Genomic DNA, 21,841 nt, shown 5'->3' with positions numbered 1-21,841 from the left:
TGATCCTAACTGTCTGTTGCACGATGTTGTTTCCTTAACTGCATGTGTTTCTGTAGTCTTTACATTCGTTAACTATAAAAAATAAACAGTAGGCAAATGCAGTTTTCCCTACACAAATAATATTGCATGTCGGAGAAAGTAATACATCTCCTATTTTATCATTTTGATTCGCTTTTAACCGTTCGAGCTGGGATACTTCACATATAATAGAACGCGATAATCTAACACAGAACGATGTATTCAGGACATCCAGACAAGAAATTACCGTATGTAAAAGCATCAAGGCAAGAGTGGACAGCAAACAGTATTTGAGTCTCGCCACCCAGACATTTGCCCAGGAATTCTATCCTGCGCTACCCCGACAATTGTGGTGGCTAAAAGTGGTGAGTTGGGCTTTGTGGGGAGTACTTGAAGCTTCGCCTCTAGCAACATTTCAACACAACAGAAGTGACATCTGGCCAGAACAGCTCTGTACAATTTGAGGATAACAGCGGAAAGCAAATGCTGATATCAGCAATAATAATGTTTGTGTGCTTCTGACTCATTGTTTCTTCTTTATTCATTGGAATAACAATGGATAATAAAATCTCCTTTATAAAATTCATCCTAAGACTTAGGTCAGTAGGAGGTTCTAGAATAGGCTTAATATTCGGGGTGAAAGGATAAGATTCATGGATGATTTTATCCTTCATGAAATTGAAGAATAGTAATTATGGGACATGTTGAATGGAATGAACAAATTAATGAGTATGCTTGATGGGCTGGGAGTAAACCGAAGAAATACGAAAATATTGAGGAGTGGAAGAAATTAGATTAGTGAGAAACTGAACGTCAAACTTGGTGGTCACGAGGTAATCAAGCTACAGATTTCTGCTACGTAGGAAGCAAAATGACACTTGATAGAGGAGGAGGATATAAAAATCAGACTGGCACAAGCAAAGAGGACATTTCGTGTAAAAAGAAGTCTTGTATGAAATTCCTTAATTTGAAAAAAATTTCTGAGAATATACTACTGGAGCATAACATTAGGTGGTAGTGATTTTTTGGCTACTTGAAAACCGGGAACGAAGAAAGTCGATGTGTTTGAGATGTGCGGTGTTAAAGAATGTCGAAAATTAGGTGGACTTAATAAGGAGTGAGGATGTTCGCTACTACATGATCGGTGAAAAAACACTGACAACAAGAAAGACAGAATGATATGACATGTTAAGATGTCGGGAAATGTCGTCCACGGTGCTAAAGGGAGTTATATAAGGTCAGAACTGTAGGGGAAGACAGAGACTGGGAAAGGAAAAAAGAAAACCATGTAATCAGGCCCTATTGACCAAGCGATAATTGACTCACCGCCGTATCATACTCAGCCGTTCATAATCGGAAACGGGACTGGAATACAACGAACAAAAAACTGAATACTTAGAGCAGCAGAGGAATTCTTGATTGGCTGCATCAAACCAGTCGGAAGTCATGACCCGAAAACAGATATAATACGAGTGCTTCACAGTTGTTTCGAGATCCATAGATCGACTGAAGACTTTACAGAAAAAGTTTGCCTTGTACTTCAGAATATTCAGCACCTAACATTCGATCAATTATCAAACTTTAATCGTTACTGAATGGCGCAGTAGCTGTTATGTACTCAAAAGTTTCTACTAAAATGTTGCTCTCATGTGCGGGTTGTACACTATGAGTCCCAAAAGCGCGGTTCATCCTCAGTATTGTTCTGTACAATATCTATAGAACAAGCTGAAGTACCGAAATAATACTTAACAGACGATGTCACGACATCAGACGTAGAGTACTTAAAGAAAGGTCACCGACTACGGCGCTTTAACGAACATTATACGCGATTTGAGCAAGCTACTTAGTAATGCAGCTTGCTAAAGAGCACTACGACAAGGAACGAGCGAGCATCTGTTCCACGCCAGGATTAATGACAGGATAATCGGTCTGCACTTGCAAAGGTGATTACCCCATTAGTGGATGGGGCAATTTTCGACAATGAAGTTCGACAAATGAACCACATCCTGTTCTGAAACAACTATTAGCTACTGAGACATGGAAATGACTGAGCCCACTAAAATGTTGCAACAACAGTTTGTGTCTGAAGGTGTATATCTCAACTGAACAGTTCCACTAAACAGTTCTCGATAAGATATGCTGTGAAATTCAGGGAACAAACTTTACATTAGGGGCTTTCTTTGTTGCCTCAATTTATGGTGGCCCGTTTAACGTACATTTCGTAGTTTCTTCTATTAGAGGTACAGCCATTCTGTTACAGCCTTTGCTGATGCTCCTCTCTCTCCCTGTTCCTTCTTCTCAAAATTCTCATAATTTTTGTTTTGAGAATACATTGATGGCGTCCGCATTTTATAGCCTCAGGTATTTCCACGTTTGTCCTACGTTCCACACAATGTTACGTAGGAAGAAAATCTCCCATTAACACGTATTATCATTTAAAACCCTACGTACTTTTCTCAGGCGACAGCAACTCATTTGCAATTATTGTGCTTAATTTGACTAGAAATTTGTTCGAAACGATTTTGGCTATAAATCCTTTTTATCTGTTGTCAGCTTTGCTTTTAATTTCATTAGAATTGTATTTGAAGTGTTTCTTTCGGGCTCGTAAGAGAATTCTAAGATAGTACGCAAACACGACAGTGGCTTCTTCAGAGTACTTTGTAGCCGCTTCTGCTTGGAGAAAAACGATATTTAATGATAAGCAGTCTCATCCAAAAGAGTTTGTCATTATAAGTGGAGATACGAAATAATTAATACCCCTTTTACGTTACCTGCGGGCTATTACAAATGATTCTTGTTGGTTCATTTCTTTCGACTCCTCATCAGATCCTTGTTACTCATATTTCTCCCAATAAAGCTAAAGTATGTTGAAAACTGTTAAGGAAATGATACATAATTTAGAAATGCGTTTGGTTTTAGAAAGATAGGCCATAACAATCAATTTTTACGCAGCAAGCAACGTCTTTAGGTAATGAAATAATATCTTCAATACTTTTAGATTTCATTATACACTCTCTTGAAAGTGGGAGTCATCGTTGCACTTACTTTTCATTAGTTAGTATCTTTTCTCGTATATAACTGTTTCTTCCGCCTTGTCACGGACTTGGTTTTTATATTTCCTGACACCAAAATGTTCCACCCATTGATTTAAAAAATACGTTAATGTGCATAATTTGACAGTGCCTACAGTGTTAATACGCTAATGGAGATGGCAACTCGTCGTGCAGTGAACGGAGAAGTAGGGAACGTTATTTAAGCTTTATCAATGAAAGTCGATTTTCAGAAGCGTTGTACCTCAGTGGTTTCGCCGTGCATGTAGTATTTTGATGGACTGCCGCTGATGAAGAAACGGGTTTCCGTGACGTGATTGCTTTAATCTATATCGTTGGCCTTTGACAGATACCTATATGATTGCATAGTCGTCTGCAAGAATTTATACAGGTGGGTGCCGGGCTGGGGTGGAGAAGGAGAGGGTGAGTGGGGGGGGGGGTTGGTTGCTAAAGCTATAAATTTGCGAGTAATTGCTGAAGCTATAGCATCGTATCACTCTAGTCGTCCACAATGCTTGACTACGCCGTGATTAATAAAATCTCTGTTCTCCATGTTCCAGGAGCGGGGCAGCGGGAAAGGTGGGAGGGGGGGGGGGGGGGGGGTTGTATCGAGCCGCGTTACCACTGAAATCTTAGTAGTACTTTCATTATCAATTCAAAACAATAAACTGCGCTTCCTTCTTCGTTATTCACACTGGTGTGGCAAAACTGTAACTTCCTGTGCCACCTAGCCACTGTCTCATATGTACACTTACACAGAATCTGCATTCATTGTTGCACCTTGTTCCCCTTCAGAAGAAGAAAACGAATTACCGCATGATACTCGATTTTATCTATGGGTAGTCATTTTGTTTTAGATCCAGTAGCAGCACGCAGCTTCATTTTTTCGCGGTGGTAAATGAAGCATTATTGCTGACGCCTGTGAATTGACGTCATCGTAACAAAAACACTCTTTGTCAAAAATATACATTTTAAAGAGAGAGAAACAATTTCCTAAATATTTTTATATCGTGTTGCCGTCAGTTATACTTTGATGTTACTTCTTAGGTATGTTTAAAACACTTTTACGGCATTTTACTAAATTACCCTTCAGTTAAGCTAAGAGTAACTTTTTAAAAAATTATAGTCCCCACTGAAAACGTCCTTTTTTGTCAGTAAGTGTTGCTAGAAGTATGAAGGACTGTTTCAAGAGCTGCACCAAATATACTTCATAAACCTCATAATACGAAGATTTTTTCCCGAAGAAAAGATTAAGTTATGTTAAAGATACACAGAATTTTTGAAGCTGCACAGCAACTGTCATGCAACAATTTTAAACGAACACACCGTCATTTCACTGCGTTGTTGTTTATTTCATTACCACCCACGTTTCGGCATTTAATGGCATTTTCAAGTAATTGAGTTTATGTCATTAAAGTATATTGTAGGACATTAAACTCAAAATTAGTAATAAATGAAGAAAAATAGTGGTGTCCCACAAACTGTCAGATGTAAAATAACCATCTTGCAAAATGTCAGCAAACAATGGCGGGACCACGCCATATTTAGCAAAAAAACTGTTTGATTTGGTTTATAAAAGATGAAAGAAAGGCCACTATTAATCTTTATGCTGGAGGCAATGTCCTGAGTTGTTGTTGTTGTTGTTGTTGTTGTTGTGGTCTTCAGTCCTGAGACTGGTTTGATGCAGTTCTCCAAGCTTATCCTGTGCAAGGTTCTTCAGCTCCCAGTACCTACTGCAACCTACATCCTTCTGAATCTGCTTAGTGTATTCATCTCTTGGTCTCCCTCTACGATTTTTACCCTCCACGCTGCCCTCCAGTACAAAATTGGTGATCCCTTGATGCCTCAGAACATGTCCTACCAACCGATCCCTTCTTCTGGTCAAGTTGTGCCACAAACTTCTCTTCTCCCCAATCCTATTCAATACTTCATCATTAGTTATGTGATGTACCCGTCTAATCTTCAGCATTCTTCTGTAGCACCACATTTCGAAAGCTTCTATTCTCTTCTTGTCCAAACTATTTATCGTCCATGTTTCACTTCCATACATGGCTACACTCCATACAAATACTTTCAGAAACGACTTCCTGACACTTAAATCTATATTCGATGTTAACAAATTTCTCTTCTTCAGAAACGCTTTCCTTGCCATTGCCAGTCTACATTTTATATCCTCTCTACTTCGACCATCATCAGTTATTTTGCTCCCCAAATAGCAAAACTCCTTTACTACTTATGTGTCTCATTTCCTAATCTAATTTCTTCAGCATCACCCAACTTAATTCGACTACATTCCAATATCCTCGTTTTGCTTTTGTTGATGTTCATCTTATATACTTCTCTCAAGACGCTGTCCATTCCATTGAACTGCTCTTCCAAGTCCTTTGCTGTCTCTGACAGAATTACAATGTCATCGGCGAACCTCAAAGTTTTTATTTCTTCTCCATCGATTTTAATACCTATCCGAATTTTTCTTTTGTTTCCTTCACTGCTTGCTCAATATACAGATTGAATAACATCGGGGAGAGGCTGCAACCCTGTCTCACTCCCTTCCCAACCACAGCTTTCCTTTCATGCCCCTCGACTCTTATAACTGCCATCTGGTTTCTGTACAAATTGTAAATAGACTTTCGCTCCCTGTATTTTACCCCTGCCACCTTTAGAATTTGAAAGAGAGTATTCCAGTCAACATTGTCAAAAGCTTTCTCTAAGTCTACAAATGCTAGAAACGTAGGTTTGCCTTTCCTTAATCTTTCTTCTAAGATAAGTCGTAAGGTCAGTATCGCCTCACGTGTTCCAGTATTTCTACGAAATCGAAACTGGAGTCCTGAATACTAAAAAAAAATATCTTCAATAATTATACATTTCATAATATACTCTGCATCGTACTGTCAATGAAAGGAACTTTTATACACGGAAGTAAACGTTTTTACTAAATATTAAATGCTTTCAGTATTATTTACTGATACTTTAGAAGATAGTGATTTAGCATGTGGCATTTCGTGGAAAGCCAACATCTTTCTTAATTTACGGCCCACTCTGACCTTCATGTCTTTCAGTATATGTCGATAACATAAACTCAGCCACAGTGTTGATGTGAAACATACAAAAACCTGATCAAATAAACTTTCACTAGCCCTCTACACTACTGTCGTCAGATTCAGGTGATATGATATGTTCCGTGTTTTTTGATGTTTTGAGTCAAACTGGACAACGAAGGAAGGGAGGCTGAGCGCATACGTCGTTGGCTGCTGGACTTATCAGACAGTGAAAACGACATTACGAGAGATGGAAGCGGAAATGAAGATTGTGTAAGTAAACACAGTGGCAGTAGTGGTACTGAACAAGACGCAAGTGAAGGCAGTGACAAAGAAGATAGGCTAACATACCACTAGATCTACAAAATACTGGCCGCAAGGCTGCGTTACCAGTATTAGTTCAGCGATCGGAAAATCAGGTACGCAGTTCATTTTACGTTGGTAACGATGGAGCCAAGTGGTGCGAAAATCCACCTCAACAACATGTTCGGGCCCGTTCTGAAAATACCATAAGGCAGGTACCTAGCGTGAGTTTAGTGGCAAGATTAACAAAGACAGAGCTTGATTACTGGAGTCTGATTTGCAATGAAAATATGCTTAGTATCATCTTGAAACACACACATTTGCAAATTGCAGAAAGGAAAGCAGCTTGAAGTAGGTGAAAATGATTAGTTTATGAAGGTAATGACAATAAGCGAGCTTAAGGCTTATAAAGTCTTGTTGTACGTTGCTGGAGTTTATCGATCTGGGAGCCAGAACACCGATAAAGGAAGAGGCGTTTAAATATTTGGGCTGACAATGACGTGGCAACGTTTTCATTTTATTCAAAGCTGTCCTTGTTTTGACGATAAATTCACACGTGAAGAAAGAAAACTGTTGGAAAACTTAGCACCAACACTTCATATATCTGAAGTATTCGTTGAGATCTGCAAGAAAGCCAATGAACTAGCAGTATATACAACCATAGATGAAATGCTGCCTGCATTCAAAGGCATAATCAAATTTAGACAATACATTCCATCAGAACCAGCCTAATATGGCGTAAAAATATTTGCCTTGGTCAACGCAAAGAATTTCTATATCTTCAACCTCGATATATATACTGGGACCATTTTCGCTGGGTAATGAACCATTTGATGTGGTGAATTCATTTCAAAAACAAGCCGCTATGCGACTTTTGGTAACTGGTTTACGAGCTATGAAGTAGCGTGACATCTGCTGACAGAACACAAGATAACTTCTGTGACACCAGTGCGTAAGAACAAGAGGCACATCCCTCCTGAATTTTCCAAACCTCATCGTAGAGAAATCTACTCAACTAAGTTCGGTTTCCAAAAGGATATTCCACTTGTTTCGCAAACGCCAAAGGAAACATAGTTGTTTTGCTCATTTCTAGTCTTCACCACAACATTGAAATCGATGAATCGACAGGAGATAAAGAGAAACCAGAGATAAACATGTCCTATAACTCTGCGAAAGGTGGAGTTGACGTTACAGATGAGCAACTTATTATGTAAGCTGCACAAAAAGAGAGAGAGAGAGAAAGAGAGAGAGAGAGAGAGAGAGAGAGAGAGAGAGAGAGAGAGAGAGAGAGAAAAGGAAATGTCCTCAGACTGTTTTCTACGCAATACTGAATACGGCCAGCATCAATTCTGCTATTGTTCAGCGATTAAATAACAATAAAAAGCAAAAGCGTCGTAATTTCATAAAAACACTAGGATGTTTGATCATCAGTGAACATTTGAGTGCGCGACAAGAAATATCTCAACTGCCAAGCACTTTGCGTAAGAGACTCAGAGAATTTTGTGGGGAATCTTCACTGCAGAAGTACAGGGTGTACGAAAAAGCTGTGAAGAGTGTCCCTATGCTAGACATCATAATACACCTCATGTTTGTGAATGTTCTCATAAGTACGTTTGTCAAGAACACGTTGTTCCATTCTACCAACAATGTGTATGGTAAGAGATTATTAACAGCTTATGTCAAAAGTTTATTGTTCATTTTCTGCTCGAAGAAGATTTATCTCGTAAATACTTAGCAAAAAAAACGACTGCTGATGAGAATGTATGCTTTTGTAGATTAAAATGAAATATGTAAAAATGTAGAAATAAGTAATAAAGCATTTGTACGGTTACGTAATGATATTTATTTCTATAAATATCTTTTAATCAATGAATAGTTCATAAATTTAATTCACATCTTTGGTTAAAAAGTGCCAATAAATATTTAAAAAATATAAATGAAAAACAGGGTCAATATGACCCTCCATAACCTTGATGTACCCTTTTAGCTCGACATCCTCGCCGGGTTAAGGTTGTTAAGAAGAACGCTGCAATATTCTTTCTGAGGAACATGTGTTCCAAAGCAACAGGCACCGCGGCAGTAACAGCCCTTATGAAATACATGAAATGAATTTGTAGTAGCGAATACGAGCAACCATCACTACGCCAACGGTCACCTGCTAACACGTATTTCATAACGGCTGTAGCCGCCACAATGGCTGTCCCTTCGGATACACATGCATCTCCCAAGGAAAATTGCATCGCTCTTCTTAACAACACAGGCACTGCAATAGTGAACTTATGCTTCGATACCAGGCAGCGACTTCATGAAACGTCCTCCCCTGCACGAGAATTTCGTAATGTGTGTACGAGTATAGGTTGCGAAACAGGAACGACGATATATAGAAGTTTGCGATTGGCCGCGATTTCGCGCATGAATAGCCAAAGCGGTTAAAGCAATCGCTCGAGTAAGACCGAAAATCCCGGTTCGCGTCCCGGTCCGCCTAAAATTTTCATCGTCGTTATTCCCTTGTACAGCTGCTGGTTGTCCTTAATCGCAATTGCGAATACATTTAATGTAAAGGGAATTTGGCATGAAAGCCTTACAACGCATTCATTAATTTCCGCAAATATACTTAGCAACTCTAAATTTCATTCGTTTTATTCGTCATCGGAGGTCTGACATACACGCATTGGATGGAGCAATGACCAACAGGAGCTCTTACGTCTTCTCCGTTTCCTAGTATATTTTTAGTATCAGAGAGGTATGGAATATACCCGGGAACAATCTGATGTTATTTATTTTCAGATTCTAGCATTCTGCCGCCACCTGGAACTGTGATCCACTGAAGCCATAATGCTGGCAGCCACACCAATGCGGTGGGCTTAAGACATCGAGGACCTCTTGAAGCCCCCTTCGTTTCTCAGCCTGGCTTTGCCAGGAGCTTACGGAATTCAAGCGGCTCCGCTCACGAGCGTTACATGTTTCGCGCCGCTCCCGTTACTGCCTCGGTCTCGAAGTATTCCACTCCCACGCGACAGCAACTACTACAATGCACAGATCCAGATACTGCCGACTCCCCACACGGAATAATCCACCTCGCTGCCGGCGGGAGCTCGCCGCGCCGAATCGCGTCGTCTTTTGGGTGGCAGCAAGTGTCTGGCGAACAATGGGCGGTGATCAGCCGAAACGGTCGTTCTCGCAGCATGGGAATTTCCGCACGCGGCGGATCCCTGCTTTTACTTGTCCCTGCGACCCGCGGTCCCCGCCCCCTAGCGTTAAATAGCCAGCTAATGAGTAGTCCCGTCTGAGACATTACGGTCCCGCCTCACGCCCGTGTTATTAATGACGCTCCCTTGTGTGGCTGTGTTATGAGTTTTGCCGTGCGGCCCCTGTGCGGCGACAGACGAGACTGCAGAGAACCCGCGCCGACCGCGGGCTGAATTTCAATGACTGCGCGCACATTGTCTCCGGATTACTCGCCTCTCTAATGAGATTTGCGCCGCTCCTGCGATCTCGGCGGCAAGTTGCCGACCCATTGTGAGTCCAGACCTGTGGGCGTTTTCCAACGCGTCCGTGTCCGTAAGAGGCTGTTGGAGCTTCCACCGCAATATCAGACAACCGCAAATCGCTCAGTATTTCTAGGTAATGCGCTTTGATCTCAGTTTACATGTTTGAAACTCTGTCAGACTTAACAACAAGTTTATTTCCTGACTTCACTTTTCCCTTAAAGCAGAATTTGTAGACTGCACTCTGCGAAACTAAGTTTTCTCGAATGCACCGCTGCACACTGCAGACTTGGCACCTGGGAGGAGCCATCCGTATCCATGCAAACCCCACCGCTCTGAAATTTTTTTATTATCTTGTTTGTACGAGGCGTGGGATGGTAGTAGAGGGAGAGTGATTTTTTCTGCATGGTTTGATGCAGCCCACCACGTCTTTGTGCCCTGTGCCAGCATCATCCCAGACCACCATTTTCATCCTATGTACCCAATTATTTATTCCATATTTTTCAATTTCCGACTTTTCCTACAAAATTTATCTTTTAACGCTGTCTAATAGCTTGGATGTTGTTACCAAGTACCTTAATCACATGTCGTATCACCTTGTCCCTTCTTCATGTCAATATTTTCCGTTGTACACTCTTTGCCAATTCATAGGAAATCCTCCTTAACAGTCCAACTAATCCTTCTATCACAATACATTTCAAACCCTTCGGTTCTCTTCCTTTCCGGATTTCTATAAGTCTATTTTCACTACCATACAGTGCTATGCTCCAAATGTACATTCTCAGAAATTTGTTTTCAGATAAAGGACAATTATTGATACTAGTAGACTTCTTTCAGACAGGACAGTCCTCTTTGCCGGAGCTAATCTGCTTCTTGTGCCTTCCTTGCTTCGTTCGTCATCTGTTATTTTCCTTTCCAGGTGCCAGAATTCCTTTATTTCATCTATCTGATAGTACCAAATTTAGAGGTTAAGTTTATCGCTTATACCATTTATGGTATTTCCCTTTTAACGGTTTTTTTTTTTTTTTTTCGAGCTCGTCAGACTATCCTCTATATTCAATGTGTTCTGCAACTGCTCCTCGCTTTCAACAAAGGTAGCACTGTTGTTGGGGTATATTATCGTTGGCATCCTTTTAACTTTCTTTGTAAACTTACTCTGAATTTCTGTCGTTGCTTTCTTTATCTACACACTGAAGAATTTTGATCAATGACTGCATCGCTCTGCCTCACCATTTTCAATCCGAGATTTTCTTTTTTGGTCTTCCATTCTTATTGTCCCCTCTTGGTTCTCGTACCTATTGTGTATTATCGGCCTTTCTCTAAAGCCTATTCCTACTTTTCGATAATATTAACACCTTGCACCATTTTTACATCGGCTATGTACACAAATCCTATGACAGTAACTTGATTTTTATATTAGATCCTGCTTCCAATACGTGAGAACAAGTACTAAAATAAAATGAACCACAGATTCCTTAATGTTCTTTTGTGGACCTTCGTTTTAGCGATGAAAGCACAGACACAGGAAACCAAGGAATTATGACTTTATTATATCACAAAATTTCTTACGTGGAATATAACAAGAAGTACGACTTCTCTTGTGAGTGAATATAACAAGAGGAACCCGGAAACTTTTGGGAAACTGGAGGAGGCGTCGCGCCCACAATTTTGCTGGGCAATTTGAGTGTCCAAGTGGGTGGGGTAAAGAAATATATAACAATAGTGAGAGACTTCCATACACAGATCAGACGAACAAAAATTGGTAAAGCTTGCCGTATTCTGTAGAGAATTCACCTGTAGCTAATATCCATTGGCCAACTGGGTGGGGACAAGAAATATAGAACAACAGTGGGAGAACCCCCGACACACATCAGAACCAACAAAAATTGGTTCAAGCTTACCGTATTCTGCGGACAATTCACCAGCAGCTAATATCCACATACTTCAAAGACCTCCCAAGGAAGAATGACGGGTGCGTTCCTCCAAACACATTGTTAGGGGAGTTCCAAATTAACCTAGTTGCAATAAAAACCGAAAATCTAAAAAAATACAGGTTGTCAACATAAGAAAGAGCGAAAACATTAACTCAGACCCAACCTCTCACAAAACAAAAGAGGTTCTGAGCACTCCCTTTCTCCTTGGGTTGGGAAATTGCCCCCAAAGGCGGAAGTATCAGTAACGATCAACGGACTGAGGATACAGAAGGCACTGGAAATCACTGCATTAAATATACGTAACGTGAATCCACAGGACATGTGGTCTGTATTTGAAAACGTTTCATAATGATCTCTCCATTGGCAAAAGATTCCGGAATAGTCCCACATAAGGATGTCCGGGAAGGGACTGCCTTGGGAGACGTGACCATGAGAAAATGATTGAATAATCATACGTGTCGGGGCTTGGAATATCAGAAGCTTGAATGTGGTAGAGAACCTACAACATCTGAAAGGAGAAATGCAGAGGTGCAGTCTAGATATCGTAAGGGTTAGTGAAGTGAAAGGGAAAGAAGACATGGATTTTTGGTCAGATGAGTACAGGGTAATATCAACAGAAACAGAAACTAGTATAAAGCGAGTAGGATTCACTATGAGTAGGAAGGCGGGGTAGATAGTGTGTTGTGAACAGTTCGGTGATAGGGTTATTCTCATCAGAATCAACATCAAACCAACACCGACAATGATATTTCAGGTACAATTGGTGACGTCGTTAGCTTAAGATGAAGAGATAGAGAAAGCATATGAGGTTACTGAAAGTGTAATACAGTACCTAAACGGAGACGAAGATCTAATAGTCATGAGAGACTGGAATGCAGTTGTAGAGGAAGGAGTAGAAAAATAGGTTACAGGAGCATTTGGGCCTGGGGCTGGGAATGAGAGAAGAGAATAATTGAGTTCTGTAATAAAATTCAGCTAGTAACAGCAAGAATGACAAGATGAGGAGGTATAGTTTGTAAAAGGCCGGGTGATACCCGAAGATTTCTATTAGATTACGTCATGGTCACACAGAGATTTTAAGGGGTACCCAGGAGCATATGTAGACTCAGATCAACATGTAGTAGTGATGAACAGTAGGCTGAAGTTTAAAAGATTAGTCAGGAAGAATCAATACACAAAGAAGGGAGATGCAGATGTAGTAAGGAATGACGAGATACGCTTGAAGTTCTTTCTGGCTGTAGATAAGGTAACAAAAAATAGTCCATTAGGCACTACAGTAAAAAACAATGGCCATCTCTAAAATGTGCGATCCGGAATCTAGAAACAAAAACATAGGCACAAAGAAGGTAACTTTCCGCGGGTAACAGAGAAATACTGCAGCTGATCAATGAAAGAACGAAGTACAAAAATATTCAGAAAAACTCAGGAATACAGAAAAGCAACGCGCTGAGGAATGAAATAAATAGGAACTGCAGAGAAGTTAAGACGAAATGGCTACAAGAAAAGTGGGCAGAAATCAAAAAAGAAATTATAGTCGGAAGCGCAGAATCAGCATATAGGGAAGTCAAAGCAACCTTCCTGTGAAATTAAAAGTAAGTGTGGTAACATTAAGCAGGCAATAGGATTTCCATTGTTAAATGCAGAGAAGGGAGCAGATAGGTAAAAAGAGTACCTTGAGGACTTCTACGTGGGGGAAGGTTGGTCTGATGTCATAGAAGAATAAGCAGAATTCAATTTAGAACAGATAGGGGATCAAGTGTTAGAATTAGAATTTAAGAGAGCTTTGGAGGACTTAAGATCAAATAACGCAGAAGGGATGGATAACATTCCGTCAGAATTTGTAAAATGATTAGGGGAAGTGGCAACGAAACTACTAGTCAGGCTGGTGTATGGAATGTATGAGTCTGGCAATATACCGTGTGACTTTCGGAAAACTATCATGTACACAATTCAGGCGACTGCAAGAGCTGACAAGCGCGAGAATTATCGCACAATCGACTTAACAGCTAATCCATTCAAATTGGTGATAAGAATAATATACAGAAAAATGGAAAAGAAAATTTAGTAAGCGTTAGACGACGAGCAGTTTGTCTTTAAGAACGGGAAAGGCACCAGAGAGGCAATTAGGATTCTGTATTCCTGAATTGTTAATGGAAGCAAGACTAAAGAAAAAGACCAAAAAATCAAGACACTTTCATAGGATTTGTCGACCTATAAAAAGCGCCCCACAATATAAAATGGTGCAAGATGTTCGAAATTCTAAGAAAAGCAGGTATAAGCTATACAGAGAGGCGGGTAATATACTGAAAGTACAAGAGCCAAGAGGGAATAATAAGAGTGGATGACCAAGAACGAAATGCTCGGATTGCAAAAATTGTAGAACAGGGATGTAGTCTTTCACTCATGCTGTTCAATTTGTACATTGAAGAAGCAATGATTGAAATAAAAGGAAAGTTCAGAAGTGGAATTAAAATTCAAGGAGAACGGATATCAATGATACGATTCGCTGATCACATTGCTATCCAGAGTGAAAATGAGGAAGAATTACATGATCTTCTGGAAGGAATGGGCAGCGTAATGAGTATGGAGCAAATCGAAATTAATGAAAAGTTACAGAAATGAGACCAGCGAGAGACTTTACATTATTATTGATGGTCACGACGTAGATGAATTTAAGGAATTCTGCAAACTAGGTAGTAAAATAACCAATGACGGACGGAGCAAGGAGGACATTAAAAGCACAGTAGCCCTAGTGAAAAGGTCATTTCTGGCCAAGAGAAGTCTACTGGTTCCAAACGTCATCCTGGATTTCAGGAAGAAATTTCTGAGAATACACTCTGGGACCATAGCATTGAATGGTAGTGAAACATGTACATGGGGGGGGGGGGGGCGGGGGGGCAAACCGGAACAGAAGAGAATCGAAGCATTTGAGATATGGTGCTACAGACGAATGTTGAAAATTAGATGGGCTGATAAGGTAAGGAACGAGGAGGTGCTGCTCAAAATCAGAGAGCAAAATGATATGGGGAAAACACTGACAAGGAGAAGGGACACGATGGTAGGACACCTGCGAAGACGTCAGGAACTGGCTTCCATGGTACTGGAGCAAGCTGTAGAGGACAGAAACTGTAGAAGAAGACAGAGACTTTAATACATCCAGCAGATAATTCTGGAAGTAGGTTGCTACTACTGCTCTGATATGAAGAGGTTGGCGCAGGAGAAAAACTCGTTGCGGGCCGCATCAAACCAGTCAGAAGACGGCAAAAAAAAGAAAAAGAAAAAGGCGATCGGGTGGGAATTTTGTTGCAAACGACAAAGAAAAGTTACAGCTCTTGGAAGATCTTGTCAGGCTATTTCAAAGAGCTTGGCTTTGAAGAGCCTCAATAGAGCCTGAATCCTTTGAAACAAAACCACCAAGCCATAGTGCAATCAGGCAGACAATTAAGGAGTTCAATTCAGAAATGTGGGAGAGTGGAGGTCAGGTCGCTGCAGATGGTTATTACCGCCTGATGGGAGAAATACGGAAAAGTGAATAGATACCACTGCGTGTGTGCGATCGTAACTACAGCGTTCTCACCTTATTCACTTGCTTCAAAGGTTCTCTCCGAAGTTCAGCTTAGAAGAACTGAAGAACAAGCTTATCACCTGATTGGAGACTATCAAGCTGGTTTCCGAAAGGGCAGTCGTAAGTGGAACACATATTCAACCTCAAGAGCATTCTGGGAACTAAAGCGATATGGAGCGAGAACGCAGTAGCACAGCAGTAATGTATGTCGACTTCAGAAAAGCATACAAGCTCTCTGAAAAACTTTATTTAGAGTTTTAGTGGAGTTTGGAAGTGGCAGACGGAAGAAATCGTCAAAAGAATCCTGAAAGCACTTTCTCGAAAGTTAAATTTTTTAAATATATCTCTGCGGCCTTTGTCATAAAGACGATGATCAGACAATGAGACGGATTTTCCCAGATTTCTTGTATATCGTCGTAACGGAGACTGTAATGGTAATACATGAAGATAGTATTGGTTCTTCCGGACATATCCGATATCATTGGTGGTCTTGCAGCTCTCAGAGAATTAAATTACAGTGAAATCCAGACCTTTAGCTGCTTACAGCCGTTGAGAAACATCAACGGGGACAGTAAAATGTGTGCCCCATCCTGGACTCGAACCCGGGATCGCCTGCTTACATGGCAGACCCTCTATCCTTCCGAGCCACCGAGAACCCAGAGGATAGTGCGACTGCAGGGACTTATCTCTGGCACGCCCCCGAGAGACAGACACTTTCAACTTACTGTTCACACACCAAATTTGCAATACCCCTGCCCGAACTCTTACGGGAATCGGTAGATTGACTGCAGTGAGTAATGAGTATAGTGGGCAGGGGCGCTTCAAATGTAGTGTGTGGACAGTAAGCTGAAAACGTTGATCACAAGGCGAGCTTGTCAGAGATAAGTCCCTGCAGTCGCGCTATCCTTTCTGTTCTCGGTGGCGTAGACGGACAGAATGTCTGCCATGTAAGCATGAGATCCCGTGTTCGAGTCCTGGTCGTGACACACTGTCCTCGTGGATGTTTATCAACGCCTGTAAGCAGCTAAAGGTCTGGATTTAATTGTACTTTCGTGTAACTGTAATATCTCAAGGAGCCCTGATGATGGAGGAAATAAGGGGAATACGCTTTGGAAAGAAAGGAAAAAACTTGGGGATCAGGTACTTAGCTTTCACCGGAGTCCTTGGATTTTAGCCAGAAATCAGAAAGATCAGAAATGCATACTGGAGATATTGTATAAAATCGCTATAAAAGCGCGTCTCAAAGTCTCACAAAAACGCGGAATATATATGGAACACAGAAAATGAGGAAAATATTCGAAATAAAATATGGAAACACTAGAAGAATAGATAAATTACAATACATAGGAGAAAGGAGCCAAGCCAGAGGACTTTATAAAGTGGCAATCGAAAGAAAAGCAAGAAAATTATTCCATGCTTACCGATTAACAAAGAACAGGTAAAACAAACGAGCGATATCCTACAAGGCCAAAACCAGACAGTATAATTCAGTTATACAGAACGCGGAAATGCGTTTGTATTTTTATGGACACTTAATAAGAATTAATCAACCACGACTGAGCTACAAGGCCTTCCGTTACACCGTTCAAGTCCACTTCTAAGTTGCTAGATGAGGCCAAGGAAGATGTACAAGAAACATTTGTTACACTAGAGATGAGCCACAACAGAAAAGAAGTCAGAAGCAAAGTCAACAGCATAAAATCATTCGACAAGAAACCAATCATTAAGAGTTTCGCACATTATATTTCCGAGGAGGATAAAAAGAAAAGAAGTGACACAATAAAGAGGTTCTGAGAAAGGAAAAGAAAGGCCAAAAGCCCTTAATTTCTATACGGCCCCTTTTTGGCCAATACGGAAGGAAAAAAAGTACAACTGAAACAAGAAAGTGAACGGAAAAGAAAATATTGTGGCTGGTCGAAGCGGAGATTAAAACTAAAAGATTTGATTGAAAAGGTGATGGTATGGATGATTCGGATGGGTTGTAGGTTCATATACGAGGGTGACGACGATAGAGTAGTGGAGAGTGAGATAATGAGCCAGTTTCTACTAGCTTCTTACATTGCCACACAGGCCCCAGCAACATATTATGGTTTGAAACAATGCAACCGATGCAGTTGAATTATTGCTGTCAATGAGGAAACTATTTGATAACATTGGCCAAGGCCAGACGAGCCATTTATTTTGATTTTATGCGCTCCAATATATTTTAAGTGCTCTTTAAGGTACGACACTCATTAGCCCAAGTTTCATTTCATTCTACAGATATAATGTAAATGCTCGTACCATGCTCAGGTGTTAATGATTTTGAAAAAGGGTTGACCAGTTTCAACAAAAACCTTATGAAACTCAACCTTACAGAGGAAAAGAAAGATATAAACAATGTTCTCATTACCTAACTGCACAGCGACCACCTACAATTACTTCAAGGATTATGACATATACTGTGCTCAAATAGTTCTCTATACATGTGCTTGCTGAAGTGTCCTGGACAAGGTCGCTTCGTTGCGATGGCGTGGAAATTGTATCTACACCGCAAATCATGACGTCACATCATGCAGAGATCCACATCAACGACAGCCTTTAGCGAAAGCACACTGTAGAGGTGCCAGTCAGTGAAATCACTATCGTGATTTTTCTTAGTCATTACTGACACCAATCTAACTGCACGAGAACGAGAGACAGCATTGTAGAGTGGACTACACATACCAGCTGATGTAAAGCAAAGGTTCGTTAGCACAAACTTGAGCTGACTCACAGGGACTGATTTTACTGTGAGTATGCTCGGTGTGTCCCGCACTCTGATTAACCCAAACATTAGGACCATCCACTTAGCACTGTATTGGTCGATATTTGGAGCGAAACACAATGCGATTGCTCGTGGCCAGGATTCGATAAGACCTTTTTAGGTTTCCTGGCGTATAAGGCACCAGATGTCTACACGCGGAAAGCGCAGCTTCCGTGAATTATAGGCCAGTGGTTCAAGGGAGCGGAGCCGGCTCCCGTTAGCGTTCCAGATGTGTTCCATGGAATTCAGATCTTGCGAATTTAGTGGCCTACGTGAGTCAACTCTCTTGTTACTCAGACCATTATAACAAGATTTTGGCAGTCTAAGACAGAGAGTTACTCTCATTCTGCGTGAGTGGTTGGAGTAAATATACTGCGTCTTCTTATAGGAAATCTGAAGGCCAGATAACAATTTCATGAAGTTTCCCTAGGATGGTCGTGGTTTCAGTTGCGGTCCTAGTAATTATGGTTCCACTATCAGCAGTCTTACTTATTATAATAAGTAGCGTCATTCATGGTTTTTTCTCTCTATTGGTAACTTCTATACCTCTAATGTGCCATATGCAGCAAAAATGACATCTAAAATGGAAAATTTTTGTTTCAAGCGAGAAAAAAAGGAAGAGTAACATGTGCTTTGAAATTTTATCTTAATGGTATGTTCAGCAGGACTCTGTCTATAGACGGAAGATACAAGTGTAATGATTTTCGATTTAGTTATTTGCATACCTTCTGTCACGAAAGGGGTATTTAAAACCAAATGCAAATCCGGTCACAACAGCGACAAACCGTACAACTTAATACTTCATGTACGTATTAATTCATGAAGGCCACCTAGGTGCTATTGGAAACATGTCAGCATGAAGAAATCCTTTAAAAAATACATATACAGCCGGGTCAATTACAGCCGGTTGCATCAATCATTCATAAGGTAGGACCATAACGACCTCTACAATCCAATACAATGCATTGGAAACGCTGTCTCCGTATGCGGATTTAAAAATATTCACCTAAATTGTGTGAGCACGAATTCTGTGGTATTACTGTTATTTGTTTATTAGAGCTTCTGTCGAGTTTACGGCAACACGATAGTAATTTAAATCTGTACGATCTCCTTATACCGTCATTACATTCTCGGTGCTTCTGGACGTTATACATAAATGTGCAATAATTCGTACAGAAATTAAAAAAAGAGAAATCTGCCACTAACAGTAAGCGTAACATCGGACTTTATTCTTCATACTAAACAGCTCATTGTTGTTCATTAGTTTTAACTGCACGCAGCTAAGCCACTGCTGTTTACAGTCTGTGATAGCACTTGTTGCCAGTATTTCGTATCTTTCTTCGTTTTATTAAGCAAAAAAGGTAGAGGTATTACACTGCAAAGACAAAATTTTGTAGAGCACGAAAAAGAGATATGAAACTTAGTTTACATAATTAACAATGAGCCCTTAAATGGGAAGGATGACGGCCAGTCATTAGTCCAGCAAGGAGCCGGACCATTCACATAGCAATTCGGTGTTAAATATTGAAGTGTGATTCCTTTTGTTTTCTGAGTGTAGTGTATCGAATGTGGGTGTGTGAAAAGTTTGTGAGTACCGAGTATATGTGCTGCACAGAGTTGCATCTGAGGCGTTGTGGATGAGTATTAGTTCATGTTATGGGAGAAGATGAAGCGGCAACAGTTAACTGCGTACTGTTTGAGAATAGCGCAAAGGAGACAGCAGAGCTTAACGACTCCATCCAACATAAGCAGCTCTATCATGTGTGACACACCCGCTTCATCTCCTGCGGCACTGGGAATGGGTTCAGTTTCTAACCCACGACGTTGATTAATTATTTGCCAACTCTCTCACTGCTAGGTGCTCTTCCAGACATGTACATGATTGAGGTGGGTCATTTTTTGGAATAATTTACCAGTACAGTTACTTGTCACGGATACTGAAGCAACATCTAGTAAAAACTATCTAAAGCCAAGATATTTCTTAACTTACAAGCACCCGATTTCGACAGACTTTGCTGTAATCTTCAGGTTTTTAACATAGTGCATATTCATGCAATATATTTTACAGCATGACTTATGACGTAATATTTGAGATAAAATATTTAGTTTACAGTTACAATAAACAGATATGGAAGTGTATATTTGCACATCTTCAAAACTTTTTGTTATATAATGTATTCATATTGAGTTGCATCTCACGCCGTCATGTAAGTAAAATGTAACACTTATAGTACAATTTTGTAATCGTTATTTTGTTAGAAGGCCACTCACAAAAGAATATAATTTTAAATGTGAAAAGAGAATAATTTACGCTCTGATCTTATGATACCGATATAAGAGTTGTCTGGTGGCTGTAACACGCTGTACACGTATTACCTTCGCATTACTACCTTCCAGTTGTGTCTTATACGCCGTCTAAGATGGATCTTCGGTTATTAGAACACATCCAGGTGACGCATGTAGTTACTGTATATTTTACTGTGTGCTGTATTTTTTTGTGACGTAACAACTATCCGTGATCGTTACATATATGAACATGGCCATGCGCACAAGCTGTTTTTTGATTTTAAAAGTGTTATTTATTACAAACGTTTATACAGTGTGCTACATTTTATCTACATGAGAGCTTGGCGTGCGGTCCTACTCAAAATGAACACATTTTATAAAAGAAAGGTTTGTAACATCTGTAAATGTACAGTAGCTTGTACATTTCTTATAATGCATTGCTATGACTTTTATCTCAAATACTAGGGCTATTAGGAAAGTAAGTTCCCATTGATAGCGAAATGAAAACCACTTTGAAAATCAGAAATATTTTATCAGCAACAGTTAACTACAACTTCCAGCCACTGATCTACAGTCACCCCTCCGACTTAACATTTGTCCTAGAGTTGTACTAACTTTCCGATACCATCGTCATAGAAGGCAGCCGCCTGTGGTTCCTGCCACTTATCTGCGCTCATCTACAGCTCGTTGGCAGTGTGAAAATGTTGTCTTTACATCCAGTAGTTAATCTGAGAAAAGATGAAACACAGAGGGAGCAAATCAAGGGTTGTAGTGCGGGTGATGAAACACTTCCCAATCAAAAACGCAGCAGGAGCATTTTCATTGCCCCTGCAGTTTGCGACCGAGAATTGTCACAAAGTAGGAACCGTATGACAGTTCTGTAATGTGGACTGCATAACATCAGGCGAAATCTCTTACCAGGACCTGATACTTGGCGAGAGACACTCATTTCTACGAATCTTTATGCGCTCACCATGCGCTTACAACTGAAAAGAGCGAAGTGATATAATCTACAGCCATACCAGAGACACTGTCGAACACATATGTGTAAAGCTTTATTAGATTTTCCTGTGGTTTCCATTTCCTAACCGTTTGGAACTTATTTTACGAATATCCTTCATATTACGTCAAAACCCATGATAGGAGTATACATACGCTTTTCATATTAGGTCCATTGTGCTGCCACCTGCTGCCAGGTATTCCATATCAGCGATGTGAGTAGTCATTCGACACCGTGAGCGAGCAGAATGGAGTGATCCGTGGAACTCACGAACTTTGAACTTTGTCAGGTCATTGGGTGTCTCCTGTATTAGACGTCTGTACGCGATATTTCCACACCCATAAACATCCCTAGGTCTACTGTTTTCAATGTGA

General features: G+C 40.4%; 1 protein-coding gene across 2 annotated transcripts in view; it reads left to right on the top strand.

The window, feature by feature from the left end:
* LOC126354481 (acid sphingomyelinase-like phosphodiesterase 3a) overlaps positions 1-21,841 on the top strand; it is a 1,087,830-nt gene that overhangs the window by 625,256 nt on the left and 440,733 nt on the right. The gene's annotated exons all lie outside the window — the stretch shown is intronic.

The sequence above is a fragment of the Schistocerca gregaria genome, chromosome 1 (assembly GCF_023897955.1).
Source record: "Schistocerca gregaria isolate iqSchGreg1 chromosome 1, iqSchGreg1.2, whole genome shotgun sequence".
Classification (NCBI taxonomy): domain Eukaryota; kingdom Metazoa; phylum Arthropoda; class Insecta; order Orthoptera; family Acrididae; genus Schistocerca; species Schistocerca gregaria.
Note: the sequence above shows the minus strand (reverse complement) of the source record. Positions and strands in the feature narration are given on the sequence as shown.